The sequence below is a fragment of the Dunckerocampus dactyliophorus genome, chromosome 3 (assembly GCF_027744805.1).
Source record: "Dunckerocampus dactyliophorus isolate RoL2022-P2 chromosome 3, RoL_Ddac_1.1, whole genome shotgun sequence".
Lineage (NCBI taxonomy): Eukaryota > Metazoa > Chordata > Actinopteri > Syngnathiformes > Syngnathidae > Dunckerocampus > Dunckerocampus dactyliophorus.
In genome coordinates, this window is record NC_072821.1 from 3,422,296 (window position 1) to 3,443,684 (window position 21,389).

A 21,389-nucleotide genomic window follows, 5' to 3' on the forward strand; every position below is an offset into this window, starting at 1 on the left:
AAAGGTGTTAACAAAATAAAGATCACAAACGATCGAAAACGTTAAGAGGTTGTTATTGGTGTGGATCCCCCCACCTCCCCTCCTCTCCGCCCAGTCCGTTCATCACCATCTTGCCAACATGGGTCTTCAATAAAGGTGAAAGTGCTGTAAAATGTTCATGTATGCATTTCATTCGTCATTCATAATCATTTTGCATTGTTTTCTTCACGTAAAAGTAGCAGTGTTCTCTATAAAATGTGTTGTTAATATTTTTGGCCGTCGGTAACAAATTAATTGGCTTTACATTATTTCCTACTAGAAAAATGGCTTCGGTTTCTGTACCTTTCTGTTTTCGTCTTGGAAGGAATTAATATATTATTACAAGATACCACAACTACTTGCGTTGTCACCTATAACACGAAGCTGAGATGCAGGATGTGTTTGCATTAGACTGGTTTTAGCGTGTTTACTCAGTAAGAGGTCAAACACATTGGGAAGAATTTTACCCGTAAAATAATGGGGGGGAAAAAGCAGAGGGTTTTAAGCAACATTTTACCATCCATAAGCATCAACTTGCATGCTTAACTTTAATGTCAGAGGCCTAATATGAAGGTGTGTTCAGTCATAATTTTCAACATTTTCATTTGTCATGCAAGTGTGGAAAGAACGTTAAAACAATAAAACAGCCTATGTAGTTTTGGCAATTTTTTTCAAAAGATTATAGTCAAATTCTGATTTCAACTTTACTGTTTGTACTGGTTGTTACTGGCATGGCTGACATCTGTGGTCGATCGGTGCTCTGATCTCTTAACTAGAGCAGTATAGTGTTAAAACAAGCACACTAAAATTTGCCATATATGCTGCTTATCTAGTCTTGGCTTGGAAAACAGCCACAATAACAAGCACAGTCTTGTTTGCATTGTTTACAATGTCTGTGTAGCCTGAGCTCAGTATGTGTAGGTCAACATCCAACACCCCCTTTTTTTTTGTTCCAAGCTGCCTCATGTCCTTGCTACACTTGAGAGACAATCCTGCAAGAAAGCATGAGCTAAATGGGGCACCATCTTTGATCTGATGGGGTGCACAGCCATTGGCCGGCAGCCACCAAAGGAGCTTAGGAGATGAAGAAGGCCCCGAGAAACATGGTGTAGCTTTCTCACAATGGCTGCCGCTGCTGCTGCTGCTGCATGGACACTGCAGGGCTCAAAAGGCAATGACATGAGAGGCCTGATGGTGGGCTCTTGTTGTCGCAGCTTGAGCGCCCCCCTCCTTCCCACCCGGTCTTCAGATTCTGTTTGTTCCTTGAAGCTTTGAAGGCAATCCAAGATGCAATCTGAAGCAACGTTTTTTGCAATGTTTACCAGGCTAACCATCAAGTCCAACAATTAATTAGTGGACGACCCGGCAATTTTCTACCTTCCATGGGAACCTTAACAAGTGAAGATTGTCTTTTGACCAATCAGGGGGCCACTCTTACGGTACCGCATCAGTTCAATTTAGGGGTACCAAAAAGTTTGGTTTGGTTTAGTTTATTTGAACATGAAGGTTACAATGGAATACATCTCATGAATCATTCTTTGACAGTTCCACATGTCCAAAAGGAGTAGGAAGAAGCAAAGCTTATTTAATCCTACCCCCCATCCATTCTACATCTAGTACAGTACATGTAGTTCACTTCCTGCATTCCATGTCGTGTTTTCTGTGATAGTCAGGATAATACATAATAGATAACGGTAAGACAGCCCTCCCAGAAAAAAAAAAACAAAAACATTAAATATATATATATACATATACATTAATAATAATAATAATAATAATAATAATAATAATAATAATAATAATAACAACAATAACAATAATTAATAAATAAATAACATTTTTTTATAAACAAAAAAAACAAAAACATAACAAACCTGACAGAACAATCAAGACTCTTCTGCCTTGTATTTAGCAAACATCAACTGCTTGTATTGTTTTTTGAATTTGCTCATCTCTGTACATTGTTTTAGTTCCTTACTCAATCCGTTCCATAATTTAATTCCACACACGGAAATGCTGTGGGTTTTCAGCGTAGTTCTCGCGTATAAATGTTTTAAGTTTAATTTTCCTCTAAGATTATATTTCTCCTCTCTGATTGAGAAATACTGTATGAGGTTTTTGGGTAACGAGTTGTTATTAACTTTAAACATTATTCTAGCGATTTGAAAGTGTACTAAATCTGCAAATTTTAATATCTGCGATTTTAAAAATAGAGGGTTTGTATGTTCTCTATACTTGGCATTGTGAATGATCCTTACAGATCTTTTTTGCAGTACAGTGAGTGAGTGAAGATTGCTTTTGTAATTATTTCCCCATATCTCCACACAATACGTTAGATATGGTAATACTAAGGAACAGTACAGAGTGTGGAGTGATTTTTGGTCAAGAACATATTTTGCTTTATTCAATATAGAGATATTTCTCGCCACCTTTTGTTGTATATATTTAATATGAGATTTCCAACTCATTTTTTCATCTATTACAACCCCAAGGAATTTATATTCTTCCACTTTTTCAATATCCTCTCCATTAATTTGTATTTGATCGTACGTATCCTTTCTGCTATTACCGAATAGCATTATTTTAGTTTTACTTAAATTAAAAGTGGTATGATACAGATCAATTATTTTGGTACCCTCCATTACATTTGACAATGGATAGCCGGGACTTGACAAACTGCATATTTTTTCCAACTTAATTAATGTTTGGAGTGCATGAGAAATTGGAAAGGACTACATGGTAATTTACTGAAAGCAGCAACACAACCAATTTTGTAATAGTATGGCAGCTGTATCTCACCGACAGCTGAGTAGCTCTGATACTGACATCTTGTAGATTTGATACAAAAAATTATATCAAGAGGTTGCCTCCAGCCACAGGTGTTAATGGCAATGTTTTTTTGACTCGGCACTATTGACATACCAGCGGTTATTTGCTTTTGCACACCAAGCATCTGGAGACTATAGTAGAATCGTCAGTTAGAGGGACTGTTTGCAACCGTTAGGCAGCTGCCCCCGGGCGCTAACTCGATACTTTTCGAAACGTGCTGCAAGCATTACAGCCCGCCCTCTTCCTGCTCCAAGCACATAAGCCACTCCCGGTGTAAAACACACGCAGGCGCATTAGTTTGTTGTCAGCTAATGATAGCAATTTGGTTACTAATGTGAGTTATCGTTGGATGTATATTTTTTGTTGAAAAAATGCACTCTTGAGCCAGTTGCAAACAATCCCGTTTAACTGAATAGAGGCACTGATTAAAGCATTTACAGTAATAATATATAATAATGTGCTGTCATGGAAACTAGCAAATTGTTGCTTTATCATGTCGTAAACCGCCGGAGGCGAAATAGTGTGGACTACTTGGCTGCAACCACCTGAGGCGCTGTTGATTCGCAACGAACTTGCAGTCTAAAGAAAAACAACAACAACAACGTCATTAGCTAAGACAAGCAGATTGTCCCATCACATGATTTTGGAAAAAAAAATCAATTATCAATTCATTGCTTTCTAAGTTTCTCTGTACTCGCTCAAGGAACTGTCCTCAAATGCATGCCGAGTGCAAACGGACTATTCTGTTTGTTTTAGGGGGGCACTAATGGTGATGGTGGTTGTACTTGTGCTGGTTCATTGGGCAGCAATGAGTTGTGGGACTTGGACTCAAGATAAAGCTCTAACAACACACACACACAAACATATTTCTGGCTTCCCACTGTGCTGTTACTGGCTGATACACTTTTTAGAACAGGCTTTTGGATGGTAGAATCAACACAATCCACTATTTCCTGGCCAGAAAACCAGAAAGCTGGTTTTGTGAACATGTGTGCAGATCTTTAGTACATGCTCATTTAGGATGCAATCCATTTAAACGAGTTACAGCATTCTGCTGTGTTGGTTCTGTGTACTTCTTACTCTACACTGAATCATTAAGTGGAGTTGTTTCTCTTTCCTTTAGTGTGACAAAACACCAGTGCCACCTCTGTCCCCTCTGGTATTCACAGTATAAACCTGCAGTGGGCAAAAAAATTGAAAAGACCAGTTGTTCAATCTCTATAAATCTGAAAAACACAAACTGCTGAGCGGTGACTCATATATCAGTCTATTATATACTGCGGGCCTGACTGTATTAAACAAATGGCCAGGCCTGCAGCTGGAAAAGAGAGGCAATATGGAGAGAGCAAGAGGTTATTGTCTAATTTAAATCCTGGCAGCTTTCCCAGAGCTGCACCACATTCCAATTTGTGGCTGTGTTGCTTGGCACTCCCCGACAGAGGTCCGGCTGCAAATACTCTTGGGCTGCTCTCCAGAAATGTGTCTCCAAACTGACAATCAACAAGTTGGCGGGGATTAAACGCCAACAGCCGGGCCAAATTAAGTGAACTAAGGAAAATGTACAGCTATGGATTGTGTGCTTTGTGTCACTACTGTCACTATTGGAATACCATAACCTTGCATCAATTTGACTTTGCTCTCTTCCATGTTGCATAAAGAAACAGCAGCTGGAAAAGACATCTGCGAACATGTAGCAGCCGCAGAACGGCTGAGTGGGCTTTTAGAGGCAATTAGCTTTTTCAAGCATTTTCTCCTCAGCGTACTATTGTGCCTTCATCTGCCAGACTGACAGCACATCAGGACATTATTAGCAAACCTGACGCACTAAGTTGCAGATATTGTTTTCCTCCTGACAGCCGCCATTAGGCTAAGTGTCTAGCTCTGTTATTTAAACTCCCTAAATGTCACATGAAGGTCTCCAGCTCATAAGCGACAGCTTTGAGGAATTACAAACAAATCAGAGTAGTGGTGTTTTAAAAGGGGATTCATCGTGAAGTGACATTTTTGTCAAAATATTTCTTCTTCAGTGTGTGCGATTGCCTTCGAGGATATATGCATGGTGCCGCGGTCATAATGTGCAGGGATTTGGTACTAGCGTTCCCCAGTGGGAGCTATACTCTCACATTATTGCACACAATCTCAGGTTTCTCACATGTCCGTGAGATCTTGCAAATGGAGCTTGCGAGGTAATGTGATTTGGGAGGAGACAGAGCTGGAGAATGAGTCCTGACCCACTCTGGATGATGGGAGAACAAAGTGTCTTTATTTGAATGGAAGATTCAAATAAACTAATGTAATGACATGTTATATGATACAGAACTGTCATTTGAGACAGTGACTCTCTCGCGATAGGATTCCAGGATTATATAAACAGAAATTGTACATGTTGTTACCCATTTAGCATGTGAAATGTCCCCTATTTGTTTGCTTCAATCGGTATTGTGAGGTCTGGGGCTCAACATGGTGCTGTGGCTTAGTTAAAGTGTCTGCCTAGTAAACAGCAGATCCTGTTAGAATCCCATCAGTGCCTTTTAAGGTAGCAGTACTGAAGGACTAATCTCACTTTCGACCGATCCAACTACCTAGATTTTATCGAGACGCTGCATACTGTAAGTATCTGGACATAAATTGGCTTTCCATGTTGTTTTCAAATAGCTGCCAATCTAGGGTCACATTCAATTTCTCTTGGTGTTACAATGCAAACTTCCCACAGATTTCATGACACCTAGCTACTGGCTCATACCGCCTACTGTACATTGACCCAGGAGTTGTACCCATAAGTGTGTGGTGCTGTGGCTTAGTTGGTTAAAGCGCCTGTCTAGTAAACAGGAGATCCTGGGTTCAAATCCCAGCAGTGCCTTTTAAGATGTCAGGAGCTCAGTTTATACGGATCTAGTTGTGAAAGCTATCTCTGAAACATTCACAATTTGTTGTGTGTGGTCTGTATCAAACATGGATTAGGTTTCATTGAAGCATACACTTCTTAACATGTCATATTTGGTGTGCTTGTTGTGTTCACATTGCTATCAAAAGTAAAATCTGGATCTGAATCTTGGATTAAACCCCCATGGTATTGCTGTATTGCCAGTGCTAAATAAACCTGGCAGTTTAGGATCTTTCATCCATGCCTGTGAGTATTCTCATTCATCCAGGTCATTATTATTCTCAGGGCATTCAATCGATCGCAACTGGACCGTTCAGGTTGTCTTAGAAGACGTTTCGCCTCTCATCCAACGAGACAACTAGAGCTGTCCTATCTAGTCTGACTGGTGTGTGTTCCACCGAGTCTTTGAGCATGAACTGATGACGCCTGCTCAGATGAGAGGCGGAACATCTAATAGGACAACCTCAACAGTCCAGCTGCGATTGACTGAATGCCCTGAGAATCTTTCATCCAGTTAACTACCTTGATCTGATTAGATTTGCCGGAGACATAAGCATTGGAAATGTTTTGCGTTTGAAACACTGTCAATATGAATCATATCGACATTCAACTTTCTTCTGGTGTTACATTGCAAATTTCCTTCGCAGACTTGGTTATCTCTGTATTGACTCGGTAGTAGAGTTTTAAAAGGCTAGGACGTTGTGCTGTGGTTTAGTTGGTTGAAGTACCTGTCTAGTAAACAGGCGAATGTGGGTTTGAATCCAAGCAGTACTTTTTGAGGGGGTAGCTTAGCCCAAACAACACGGCTTTTAGTGGGTTAAGGGATTCAATCCACTCTGCATAATACGATTCTTGATCATTGTTAACTTTGAGGCAGTGGAACTTCAAAAAAATGTATGCATTTGGTATTGTTTTATGCATGTAAACCTATAATTGTAACACTATAGAAACATGGTTTGTGTTAACATTTTTGGCTTTCTGGAACTGATTAATTAAATGTACATTATTTCTTATGGGAAAAATTGATTGGGTTAGCGTCAGTTTCAGTAAGTCAGCCCTTCTGGATCGGATTAATGATGCTAACCTTGGTTCCACTGTATTTAATCTAGGTTCAAGTTGAAGTTCTTCTCTTACCTAACTACCCTAATGACTAATCGTTTCCCCAAGCGCCGGAAGTATGAGTTACACTGCAGGCATTATGGTATCTCACACTCAAAGTAGGGTGCTGTGGCTTAGTTGGTTAAAGCGCCTGTCTAGTAAACAGGAGATCCTGGGTTCAAATCCCAGCAGTGCCTTTTGAGGTTGCAGTAACTCACACTGTAGTGAACCAGAGGGCACAAGAGACAATGTAGGAAAAAACAATTCAAACTCAAGGCCAAATTACACAAAGTGTAATCAATGGGGTAGGAAAATAAAAGGTTCTTTACAATTTGGGAACACACACTGTACCTTTTTAGGTCTGGAAAAGATAGTAATGGTTAATGTTGAATGCAATCACTACACCTACAAGGTATCGCCATAAAAGACTGACACATAATGATATATTCAGCTACTGTAACAGAATACTAAACTACTCTAGAAGACTAACAAGCTTTTTCCTCAGTGAGTATTCTTCCATTGATTCCTCCATTGATTGGCTCAACCATACAATTCATCCCAGCTTGTCGCACATAACTGACACAATGAGCACAATTAAATTAATGATTATGAATGAAGACCATTTGCTGCACACGCTCACACTGGAGCATCTTTATAAATCGCTGCGCTATTACGCACATTGAAACAATCTTGTATGTTAACGTTGTCCAACCCCCTCTTTCCTGCAGTATTGATTTCCAGCTCTCACTCGAGTCCCTGTTAAGAGTAGAACCCCCCACCCCTCTGCCCATCCTCCCTTGTTTCAACAGTGCAAGTAGCTTTAAAAAAAAAAGGGAGGACGAGTGTGTGTGTGTGTGTGTGTGTGTGTGTGTGTGTGTGTGTGTGTGTGTGTGTGTGTGTGTGGGGGGGGGGGGGGGGGGGGGGTCATTGACATTTTCTGTACTTGAGCCTTGACCTGCATTTTCAGACCATGCGGCCAGTTTCTCCACTCCAACAAATGAGGTCAGGCCATGGTCAGACCATGTTTTATGGACTTCACTTTTTATTTACACCTATCAGAGTAATATATCAAGCCTTAACACTTAGAACAAAGAAAGATGCTAAAGCTTTTTGAGCCCGGCGCATCACGTCAATAAAGCCTGGAAGCCAAATGGCACTAAGCCAATTAATCAATGTAAAAACAATGGGAAAATCTGTTAATTCAACATGGGGCGGGAGGGGGGGGCACCTTACTGGCAGGAGTCAGCTTGTCATCCTTGTCTCTGCTATTGACCTACCTAGCGCTTGCAACATTTATGCCTTAAAACCGTTTGGTACATCATGTCGTGTTAAGAAACAGCAAAATGTAGGCCAGTACATGATTCCACATTGCTTATTTTTTATCTATGGCCCCCCTGCCCCCACCGGAGACCAGTCAGTGCTGTTTAGCCAGCTTTCTTTAGAAATGTCATATCTACAAACTGAAAGATCAGGGGCGCGAATAGCCGAGAGAAACTACCAGCTGTGTTTAATCATGAAAACTAACAAGACATTAATAGGGCTCGGCCTTGCCAAGTTAAAAGACATTCTGGAACCTTCAGCATCACTTTGAGGTTGCTGGTCGACTTCCAGTTTGTTTGGATTTAGACGGAATTTCCTCCATAAGAAATAATGGAAATAAAAACAACCATCATTAAAACATAGTTTATCAACTGTACACGGAGTGTATTTTAGCATTCTTTGGAATTTGAGTGTAAAAATAAGTTACCACTGCTATTCGCAAATCGTAAAAACAATGGAATTATTACGACGAAGGTGTCAAGCACGGTGCAGGGAGCTCAGCATGTGCATTTCATTCTATGATTGTCTTGCAACGCATATAATAATGATATGGAGCAATATGGAGTGAGCCATGGGTGCAAAGCCCGACATGACATAGTGGGAAAAAAAGTTATCTTCCCATTCCGTGTGGAAGTGGTACGTTTTTGGCTTCTTACTTAGTCCTTCTTCCCCACTCCGTTTCAAACCCTTTCTTAAGTTTAGAATAAGTAAACTGAAGGCTAACTAGTTAGCTTGGATGCTGCTATGACTAAAGAGGACGCCATCTCTTATGTCCATTCAGAGATCCCCTAGCCTGCGCATAAGAGTTGAATAATAAAGAATAATTACAGTGTAAAGATGACTTTAGGGGTGTTATGTCATGTCTGCAGGTCTCTAATAGTGGTAAAACCCATATATAGACGATCATAAACAGGTTTTATATGCTCTAGTTACAGAAACATTCAATTTATTAATACTGGATCCTAAATTCACTTTATAATTAACCGCGATAAATGAGGGGCAACTGTAATAGCAATAATAATAATTAAAAATAATAAATAAAAAAACGATATTTTGAACTGACCGTATGTCATGTTTTTCAAGATAAAAAGATCTAAAATATTGTAAATCTGGAGTATTACGCATTTAAATCAAATGTTTAGCCTTCTTGCTGGGTACTTCTTTTGGAAGTGTCGCAAAAAAAGCCAAAGAAGAAGCTAAACATCCGAGTCAGTCCTTTGATGTTTACTAAAGTTGTAGAATAAGCAAGGAAGGAAGTCTTCTCCAGTGACGACGGTTTGAATTCAACTTTTGAGGCATATTTTTCCCCCAAATTGAGGTCAAATTCTGAATTGCACAACCCCTCAGGGAAGGTACCATTGTCATTTGATAACATAGGTCTGTTTCCACAGCCGTTTCCTGTTTTCACGACACTTTGTCACCTATCTACAAGATTCAGTGTGGACTTTTGATCGAAATGTTTTCTTTTGTCTGCCACATGCACGATATATATTGATACGTGTTAATTACACAGTAGCGGCTGGTGTGTGCATTTGTGCATTTGAGGCTAAGAAGGGCTGATGAACAGTAAGCCATTAAATAATGTCGAATAATGAGCTGTTTCATTTTAATCCTGTTTGGGCAATGAAGAGATTAATATGTCAATCCTGGTTTTTGGCAGGTTGCAGCAGACAGCTACGGCAACACAATACTGTGAAAACAGCTTCCTGTCATATCAAATCTCATTTATGCAACACACACACACACACACAAAATAATCCAGTCTATTATTGGGAAAATAATATATCTAAGTAAAATAAAGCACTTATGCTCCAGGGTGTAATTTGTCATTGTTATTCCGTGTTAGCTCACCTCCACTTAAAACATGATCCTTCTGGATTTTAATTAAGCACCAAGGTAGCTTCCCAAAGGGGGATCGTGCTTGGCAAAGGAAACCACTTTGATTTACTACTTTGTTGTTTCTGCTTGAAGCTGGCTTATTATGAGAGGTTGCGCTGATGAATGAAAGAACCCGGGCAATTTTTTTCTTATTTGTTAATTAGTTCCCGTCAGTTCGTTTGAATAGCAACAGCACATAGAAGTGTTGAATTACAACTCTGAGGCTCAATATAACCAGTTACATTTTAACACTAAAATAGACTATTTTTGTGATAAGAGTTCTGTTAAGATAGATTGATAAGAGAGTTTTGTTCAATAGCAATTTGTGCAAATTAATAGATACCAATTATTCATGCAACTTTAGGCTACATACAGTAGAATACATAAATAAGTACAGCATGTTCAGAACAATAAACAAATAAGGATGGCATGGGAATCCTGGAGTCATTTAAAAAACAATATAATTGCAATATTTTGCTGATAATACAATGATACAGCCATATACAGTAATCCCTTGTTCATCGCGGTTAATTGGTTCCAGACAGTGATAAGTGAATTTCCACAAAGTAGGGTTCCTTATTTAGAAATGGAATATTTTCAAAGTTGGAGCATAGAAAATCTGTTCAAGACCTTCTAAAAACGTTTTTTTGACATTATTAAAGCCCTCTAGACATCAACAAACACCCCTATATTCATTTACACTCGTATTATCCAATATGGTATACATAATAACAGAAAATAAGCCAATGTGTGCTGTAAATGTGTCCCGGTGCTTGCTAGATAGATAAATAGATATAGATAGATAGATAGATAGATAGATAGATAGATAGATAGATAGATAGATAGATAGATAGATAGATAGATAGATAGATAGATAGATAGATAGATCAAGTGCTTGTGTGTCACACCGAGCATTATAGTAACATTACTACATACTACAATACAGCGGCTTTGAATGTGTCTTATGAAGGCCTTATATTTTTAATTTACTTCATTTATCCATTTTCTGCTTGAAAATGCTTAATTTAGGCAAACAAATATGTAAACTGTGCTTAAATATTCATATTTTCCACTAATTATAGGCCATAATGAACCAAAAAATAGCACGATTTATTAATATATTTTTGAAAAACCATAGCAGATTCAAAATTCAAAGCGCCTCTTCTCTTCCTTTGCCTTTTACCCAGAACCAACATCCTATAATGAGATAATGACTTTGAACACGACAGGGCGGTTCAAGTGCCACACCCCAGCCCTGGCGTTCCAGGGTTCCTTTTCACACAGAATCTATCCCATGTCTGTTAGACCTAATCTCCCTATTGCATACCAGCAAGAAGGAAGAAAGGCAGAATATAGCCTGGAAGACTTTGTCCAGCCATTGTGTGCCATTTGTTCAAAACAACAAGCAGCGTGTTTGTCTAGTAATGAAACATGGACATAGGTCAGTTGACAATATGAACCATATTTAATATAACCCTGATGTTCAATATGTAGATATTTTAACAGACTACATTCCTTGGAATAACTCAAGAAACACAATGTGGCTCTGATTATTGCTGTCCAATTTGGTTCTGCCGTTTCCCCTGAACAGATGTGCCTTGTGGTTTTAACTCATTTCTCAGGACAACTGAGGCTTAATTTAACCTTTTTGTTCAGACTACTTCCTGTTGGCTGAATGTGAGGCGGAATACTCAAGCCTCAAGGTGAAGCAGAAGCTGGTCAACCCAACAACAGAATTCGTCCGAGGTTGTGTTGGGGAACGTAAAGGAGTCTCCAAGCTATGGGGCGTTTTAGCTTGCTGAAGGTCACCATTGTGGAGCTGATCAGCCAGCAGCGGGCCTTCATAAAACCATGCAGCGTATCATTATTTTCAAAGTGTTTCATTATGGACGGTTAACCTTGGCTAACACCGACCTAACGCTGTAATCAGCCGCCAGTAATGCCTTTCAAATAGCGTAATCGTGCCGCCTCTCTTCTTGTTTATCAGCCAGGAAAGACATACATGTACAAAATTGTCAGCTGGGCAGGTCCTCGGAAAGTTAGCTTGAATAAATTTGAAAAAGTAAACCCCTTTGCAGAGGCCTTCGTCTGCCATCCTACATCATGAACCACACGGAAGAGTTCAACTGCCAAAAGAAACAAGGACATGCTGCAAATGAGGCGCAACTTCAACTCTCCAAATATCAGAGCATCTCATGGAACATTTGCAGAATAATGTCAGCTGATGTTTCAGGGACTGGACCTTCATTTGAGCTGCTCCTTTGGCAAGAAACCTCAATGTCTATCCAAGATGTAATCGGATAAGAGGTATTAGTTACATAAAATCTACTAAACCAATTCCCACAAAACTTTGTAGAGGGGTGGCGCATATACCAAGCTAGAACCAACTCAATTTTGGTGATGATCCGAATACAAGGTATCTTCCGTTACAGTCCCCTTGCATTGAGGCAGAGGCCAAACTAGATCCAGCAGATGGTTCCGGACTGTAACGGAACAGTATAGCCATCATTTTTACCCAATCTTAGATAGCTAACAAATAACAGATAACAAATTTCCAATGCAAATGTGTTGTTCCAAGACTCGACTAAGAGACTACAAGCTTTCAAAGGAAACTTGTCTCTCATGTTTTAGCTACGGCTAATTCATTTAATTAATTACGTGACAAGTTTTAGCAAAACTAACGCATGCACATCATGGCAAGCCACACCCTTTTGTTAGTCTGACACTCTGTTATAACTTTAATCTGACTTGGACACATCAACAGCAGTGTAATTCCAACACCATATATTTATCACCAACTCACAAACACACCTATCCGTTCGTCCTGGGAACAACACTTCCTCATTCTCGAGGTCATTCACGAAAACTCAATCTTTTAGCTTGATTTTAATTGTCAGTTCATTTGGTGCTGCTGATACATACAAATGGATGAAGTCATGGAAAAACCCATTAGGCCACCGTGTTTCTTCAGTTCCTTGTTCATTTCAGCACCTGGTACAACTATGGGTAGATTTGTTTGGGCAAAAATAATGACGACAACAAAAATAACTCATGACAGTTGAATTTAAGAGCTGATATCTAGCCATTTCCATGAGTTTCTTGATAACGAGGGTTGGGCATCAATGGAAACCGGGACTAACATTCCGATTCTCCCAGGATCGTTCAAATGATTTTATTTTGATTCCTATATTCAGTGCCCACTTCGCCGACCAAACAGTCGTGAACACCAACAAAGGAGAAGCTGGTGAGCACCGGCGAAGAAAAAGCAGCTAAAAAGTTTGCAGTGCAATATCACGCAAAGGAGGGTGCACGAAATAGGAATAGCAGAGTACCTCATCTTTGATGCGCTATGTCGGACTTCCTCTGGGAAGTCAAGCAATGAATGATGTCTGTCTCATGCCAATGTAAGCCAGGGTTTCAGGATGCTAGCTGATGTGGAAGTTCGATGTAAATAAAGGACGGGAGCTACGGCTACGGCTAGGCAAGTTTATTTATGTGCACAATACATCTCTTGTTAGCAAAAGTCAAGAGACCTTCTCAACCCACACAACACACTTCCGGTCTTCAAAATAAAAGCAGTTTGGGCTAAATCCTGTTTACCCGTGTTTCATAAAAATAGCTAACACCAACATTGAGGCAACAAACAAAGTATACTACTTTTCAAAAGTAAACAACTTTTGTGAAAGTGAACTCCTGTAAAAAGAAACTTATAACATTTAAATTCAAGTTGAATGTTTCATATTTATATGCTGGTTGAACATAGCAATTATACAAATAGAACAGATAGAAATTCATAGTAAAGTTGATTAAAAAAAGTTAATTTAATTCAACAATTTATGTTGAAGTTCAGACATTCCACCCAAAAAGAAGTCTGGTTAGAGTTGGAATCAGAAATGGAATCGTCAAATTCAAACAATGCCCGACCCTATTGATAACCAAAATCACTTAAGTTCTTACATCAATAGCTCTGGCATTGTACTGCCAAACAAATCCATTCAACTCTTACAAGCTATTTTTGTTGCCATCATTATATTTGTCTAAACATACAGTATATACTTTTAGTTGTACCAGGCATTAAAATGAACAAGAAACTGAAGAAACACGGGTGCTCTAATCATTTTTTCTTCTTTTTTCTACTTCTGTAAACGCACCGCAATGCGTGTGAAGTCATGTTTTGCGCATGCGCATCACTTCCCGGATGCATCGCGTTCACATTCACAAGTTCATTTTTTTTGGCAATGTGGACGACTGGATTTTAACAAAAAAAAATCTGAATGGGGCATCATACCCTACACTGTGAACGTAGCCATAGTTGCAATTGCTGGTTAATTATGATTAATTAATTAATCATAAAAAACAGACAACATTGCAATCATTTCACAGCCCTAGTTTTAGCTTCTCTCTACTTTATTTTCATTTGAATCATTTATTCTCAATTGAGCTGTGCTGTTAGGAAAACGGTAAAATGACTTTCAAACTGAACGGGTTACAGAACAGAAAATGTTGTCCAGTCCAATACTGTCACGAGTAATGCTCGTAAATAAAATGACACGGTCAAATAAAGGTCATCCAGCGGCTGAAAAGGCTGTTGCAGTGTTTGTGTTGTGGCATGAAATTTGTTATACGTACACTGATCCTTCAATCATGTCACATCCTGACCAGCAATTGGTCGTCTCAAGCAGTGTGGACAGAACCCTTCACAAACGAACCAAAAGAGCCATTTATCCAACCCAAACTACATACAAACCATCACCAAACCGGACTGAAAGGTAGAACTCATCACATTCTGATATGGATAAAGGTGTTGAAGTTGCAATAATTGATGCCCTCCTAGTCCAAGTCTCATTGTACTTGGTTAGACTTTCCACAGCTTACTACTTTAACGCATCTGTGTGGCAAACAAGCGCCACTAGTGTGTTCCAATATGAATCCATCTGCCCATAAAAATGAGTGATTTTTTTTTATTCAAAGCTAATATTGAAGCTCTTTGTCCGATGCGTCTGAGGGATATTTGCACACCTGCTACTATTGTCAGTCCTTTTGAGTGCAGCCTGGTAACACATTGCATTATGGGAATGTGTTATGTGAGGGGAGGGGAGGGAAGGGGCGGGAGGGAAAGGGAGGTAGGTGATAAATCATACAGCACACACCTGCAGCACAGGAGGAAGAAATTGTAGCTTCATTTTGCAAAAGACGCTAATATGTTGATGTGAGTTGACAGGGAACACACATAAGCTGCAGTAACTACATTTTCATTTTGAAAATGTGATATCAGGCATTCAACTTGATTGGAAAGCTGACTTGAGGATAACGAGAGGAATTGGTTTCAAGTACTAGAAATAGAACCAATCAAACGAGAGGGCATTTATCAGAGACGAGGGCTTAAATCAAGCATGTCAAGTTAAAAGAAAACTGTTTTAATACAGCCTATGTGCCCATTAGGAGAATTGAACATTAGAGCTATGAAACATGGGAGGGCTGGGCCCCTCTGGAAGGCTTTAAAAAATGGATGCGTCCTAACAGGGCAGCTAACCACTGCAGGGACACAACACTTATTGAATCAGCCAACTAGAAGTGATTGACTGGTGCTTCTTCATTCAGGGTAAAAGGGGCATAATTTTTCCCCCTTCCCTTTAATATACTGGTGCAATCAAGCCTGTCAAAGATGTGCTAAGCCCAAATAAATCAATGGATAAGTGGGTTATCACATCAGTGCTTTGACAGGAAGGTTGATTTCCACTTAAAACTACAAGCTAAAACCCACTCCAATCAGTGAGCTATCATGTTACTACGATGCAGCATTGAGTCTTATCTAAAGAATCTGAAAAGTCGTGCCCCCTTCTCCCTCCTGCTGAGTCTGACTTCCTGTCTCTTCGGGGGACATGCAGGTAACGTTAACATCTTTACCAAGGATGACTTCAGTGGATCTCCCACAATCCATTTGGAATACTGAACTGCAAGTTGGGTATGGAAGAAGGCTTTAGGAATAAACCAGCTGATCTTAATGTTGTAGTCTATAAACAGAGACCAAGTCAGAGACATTGCAAGAAAACCGAGATCAGGTTAAGGCTTGAAAGAACTCTATATAAATGAAAATTATATAATTGAATAAATAAGGTATTCTTGGGTATTTTCACTTTCGCTTTGGCTAAAACATTTGGTCTCCAAACACCAATGGGCGATCATTTCAATGTAGTATTTCGTGCATTTGATAAATATGAGAGACAACAACCACAATCAGGGTTTATGACCCTAGAAGAAAATTGATGGAAGGCATCAAGGTACGGTATTTGCTGCATTTACAGTGAAAATATTTGCATCCTGGTCTTGACTCGTATTGAAAATACATCCTGAGTCCCCAATGTCCGAGTCCAAGGCAAGGGAGCGCTAAAATGTCTATGTAGACGAGGGATCACCAGGTAGCCCCCCACGACCACATGAGGCGCCCGCGAGCCTGGTTTTCATTCAGGCTTTCAGTTGTTAACGTGAGATACACTAGAAAGATTCTTGTATTCTGAAATACAAAATGTAGAGGGACAGAAAAATGTGTTTATGTTTGAATACAAAATGTGAGTTGTGGATAACAACACGTTGTTAATGTTCTGGCAAAACAAGCATATTCTGTTTGTTCGGGTTGAAATAAGCTATGAAAAAATGTGCAGCTGTCTGCCATTTTCATTTTGTAAAAGTAGCTCAGGTTGGAGAACCTGATTTAGCCAGAGTAAAGTTGCCTCAAGACTGAGACTGATAGAGGGTAATAGGCGTCTGTTTGCTCAGCCATATGAAGCAACTTAACTGTACATTTGAACTCTCCATCTGATGAGTAAATCTGGCCACTACAGTATATTATACCAGCTTCCAAAGCAATATGAACATGTGTTTTTTAAGACCAGTTAACCATTGACAGAAGGGACGAATAAAACTCTTCTTTTACGACTCTCTGCTTTTGACTAATCCAGACAGAGCCGGCTGTCCTGTGTCTAAAGTTGTGAAACTCCGCAGGGACGAGGCAAAGTTGTATCAAATACCGTTCCGTTCCTACGGCTCTGATGTAAATTTAGTTTTAGTGTAAGTCGGAACTTATACCGATGTTATGTTAACCCCTAAGTCTGTACATAGAACACATGAAGGACAAATACTGTACAATGCAGTGATAAAAAGATTAACTCCAATAATTAAACGAAACAGTAAATAAAAAAGACTAAACGACTTACTTTCATCCCTGTGGTTGTCTGGCACATTAGAGGGGGTGTTGCAAGGAGGGAGAGACAGGCTCATTGAGGAGCGTAAGTATCAATAATGAGACCAGTACTCTGCTTAGTTATCACTGTCTATTTCATAGTAGAAGATCCTTTCACATAGTTAAGAACACCATCTTTATCCTTGATGATGGTCCGGGGTTTGAGATGCTTGGACCGGGCATGCAGCCAATGTTGCTTTCTCCACCTCTCCACTGAGTTTTACCATGTCTAAAGTCACTTCACTTTTTATTTTCCTTTTCTTTCAGCAGCTACTACCAGCAGAGAAGAGGTTCAATTAAAAGGTTAACTACAAAAAACAAAAGTGATGTTGTCCTTCGACAGTGTATTGATGCACAATTATGTATTAGGAACACCGTGAAACGAGGACCGCCTGTGGTCCTAAATCTGGTCTGGAATCAGTGGATTACTCATGAATCCTGTGTTTTTCCTATGACACACTGATTATGTTATAATACATTTGGAAGAGCACACATTAATGCCACTGATGAGTACATTGTAAAATAGTATGGCGAGTGCAACACGCGTGAATTTCATACCAACGACTGAATAGCACAATTTAAAGCACATGAAGAGGTAGATAAAGCTGCTCGCTGCTGACCACTCATGATACTTCAAATACAGCCACAGCCATCTTGAAGAGCTGTTAATGCCACTGTGTTTTTACGCTAATCAGCGACCTGGGCATCAATTGAAACATTTAGGTAGGGCTGCAATTAATGATTATTTTCTTAGTCGATTAATGCAAAGCTTGTTGTTTCCATTAATCGAGTAATTAGTTGGGCCCTCGACGGACCAAATCAATATAAACCAAACACAAACAGTTAGTGGTTTGACCCGGAGCATATCAGAAAAGACGCAAAAACGTTGATCACTGTTTTCCAAAGTCAAAGCTGATGCGTGTGAATATCTTGTTTTGCCTAAAACATAAAAAAGATAGAATAGGTCCGCTTTCAAGGAAGACTGAGGAAATTAAAAAATATTCACATTTGAGAGGCTGAAATCGTAGGATATTTACGTTTTTTAATCAAAAAACAATTAATCGAATACCAAAATCGTTGTCGATTAATCGGATAATCGATTAGTCATCGATTCATTGTTGTAGCTCTACACTTATGGTAAATGGGAATGTGTGCATGTAACACATCACTAAATCAATACTTCCCAGAAGTTGTGCTGAGAAACACAACAGTGTCCATGGCAGCAAACTTAACAACCGCATATCTACAACCACAAAAAGAGATAAGCAGCATTATGTGAGTTGTTAGACTGAATGCACAGCTGCAGGTTCACATGGACACTCGCACGCTAATCGGACTGAGCAAACATCATTTAGGTGCTTTAAAAAAATCTGATTTAAGGAAGTCATGCATGAAGACGAGCACACGTACAATCATTCTCGGATGCGGGAGCTGCAAAGTACAGTACAGTACTGTGGCGCTGACAAACTAAAAATAACCCTCTGTAATCTCAGTGGGAAAATTGGGCGTTTAATAAATCTGGCAAACTACATTTCCTCCTGACAGGCTACAATTAAAAGACTCTGCATAAAAAAACAAAAAAAACTGTCAGCTATTCACATCTTGTACATTTACACATTTTACACGCACCCTGGAGTCCTATCTGTCAAGTGTGGGGCTTGAAAAAACAGCTCGCGAGGTCACACACACACACACACACACACACCGACATGCACACACACTTCCCGGGCACACAGTTTAAGTTGTGTTTGGATATGTTTAGAATGTGTGTGATGAAATGGCACCAGCTGTGTACACTGTAGGGATGCACAAGGCCCAGTACTAGAGCTAGAGCTTGAGCTTTAACCCCTTCCCTGCTGACCGTGCAGAATGGGGGGTGGTGGTGGACAAAGGACGCCTGACCCCGCTACGGTTAGAACACAAAGGCTTTTTGCCTCTGGGAAGACAGAGCAACTATTCAAAGTGTCAGGATCAGTTTCTTTTTACAGACTCAGTAAATGCCTCAGGTAATTACAGCTGTCGGCCATCAACAGCTTTTTTTTTTTATAGTGCAGCACTTAGGTAATACAAGAGGATCATCACAAAAAATTGATTTGGTTACAGTTTAGTTTCTTTCAAACATTCATTAAAGTACAAGTTTGCACTTGCACTCCTGAAAAGCAATAGGAAGAAGCAGAGTTGATTTAATCCTATCCATTGAAATGCACATAAAAATACATTGGCGCAAAAGTATTTTATGCACAGGAAGATTCCCATGTATAAATTGGATGCTTAACTGTCTTGCCGGACGACGCAGAGACAACTTCACAATCAATTTAAAAACCTACCGGAAAACTGCAAAAAACACTCCGCATTGAGCGCAGCATTCAAGACGAGACACACGAACAAACAAAAACAATGGCGGAAACTCTCCGCAAGGAGACCAATTGTATCCAAGAGGAGACTGAGTGCAGCAACATGGAGGATGTCCATCCATCCATGCATTTTCTATGCCGCTTGTCTTCACTAGGGTCGTGCTGGAGCCTATCCCAGCTGACTGGACTGGTCGCCAGCCAGTCACAGGGCACATATACACAAACAATCATTCACACTCACATTCATACATATTTGACAATTTAGAGTCTCCAATTAACCTCACGTGCATGTTTCTGGAATGTGGGAGGAAACCGAAGAATGAGGAGAATGCACAATATACAAATGACTGTATACTCAAATGTTATAACGGACAACAAAACTGTTCAACCAGTAAGGGGCTCACGGCGGTTTACGTCAGCCATATGCAGCTCCCGTCATTGCAGAATCCGAGAACGCCCCTCTTCATGTGGTTGTCATCTCTCACCACATACAGAAATGGCCGGAACATAGGTAGGGTTAGCAACTGCTTTAAAGTGGTGCTTTTAGCATCCTAATATTTCGGCTTTTCTGGTTAACTTATTACTTCACAAAATAAGTACAACAAGTTAGCTGGTGGCAAACTGACACCGTGGGAGCCGTTACAGCTAATACTCATCTACTGTACGACACTGGGAGTGTTAGCATCTCTGCAAGTGGTGCTATGGCCCCTTATTAGCAACCCAGTATTAGACTTTTTCAAGTTACCCTTTTATCTCTTGAAATAAGAACAAGCCAACAAGCCAGATGATAGCAAACATATACCTTTGATTCGGACAGCATTACAGCTAACATAGCATCTCTGTAACTGTCCCCTTGGCTTTTTCTGTATTCTGCCAAGAAATGGTGATTTGGACATTGTTACGGCTACCGTTTTGCATCTACAGGAATCTTTCACAAACTGCCTACTATATATGCGAACCGTTTTGTGCAAAAAGGCAGATGGTGCAGCTGTATGCTACATTGGCTTTGATCTGTCCTGGCCTCTACCATTTTTGTATGTCCTTGTACTGGTAAGGTAGTGGTTCAAGCTGTTGACTTTTGTGCAGTCAATGCGGATTTGATTCCCAGCCAGTGCTCAAAGACCCTGGCATCGGAGCTCTCCAGTGCCGATCCCAAGCGTGAATAAATGAGAGGGTTCTGTCAGGGAGGCTATCTGGCGTAAAAACTCATCCAAACAAATCCGGCGACTGACTCGCTGTGGAGAAACCAAAAGACAATTACTAGCATTTTTGTTGCCCTTGTATTATTTCAGATTTCTGACATACTGTAGGTATTAACATGTATCTTAGATGCCGACTTGGACCACCCACTATGTTTCTGTCCTCACCATGTGAATGATTGATTCTCTTACCAATCAATCGGGAAGCTCTTGTTCCACAACTTTTTAACAATGGCAACATGAAAAAAAAACTTGGATCCTACTGAACGTAACCACAGTATACCTCTTATTGCTTCAAAATAACTACTGTATTCATTCAGTTATTAGAGTGTTTCCTACTATCGGTCCACCCCCCTGCACAAAACAGTCGCACCATGTTGGTACATGTGTTTCAGCACTGCTGGAATTCCTGTTCACTCGAGCATTAGCGCCAGAGCAGGTGAAGAGTTTGCAAGAACATCTGTTGGTAATTTCAATCTCTCTGCGCCTGGAGGCAATGAAATCCCACACTAAATGGATACTGTATCTGAAACATTATTAAACCTTAAGAAAAAAAAAGAGGGGGTACC

The 21,389-nt window shown here is 39.9% G+C and overlaps 1 protein-coding gene and 2 non-coding genes across 3 annotated transcripts in view; 2 read left to right on the forward strand and 1 right to left on the reverse strand.

Annotated features, from left to right (window-relative positions):
- tox3 (TOX high mobility group box family member 3) overlaps positions 1–21,389 on the reverse strand; it is a 71,695-nt gene that overhangs the window by 44,704 nt on the left and 5,602 nt on the right. The window lies entirely within an intron of this gene.
- trnat-agu (transfer RNA threonine (anticodon AGU)) lies at positions 5,634–5,707 on the forward strand. The gene has a single exon. It is a non-coding gene; the product is annotated as a tRNA-Thr (tRNA).
- trnat-agu (transfer RNA threonine (anticodon AGU)) lies at positions 6,953–7,026 on the forward strand. Its single transcript has one exon. It is a non-coding gene; the product is annotated as a tRNA-Thr (tRNA).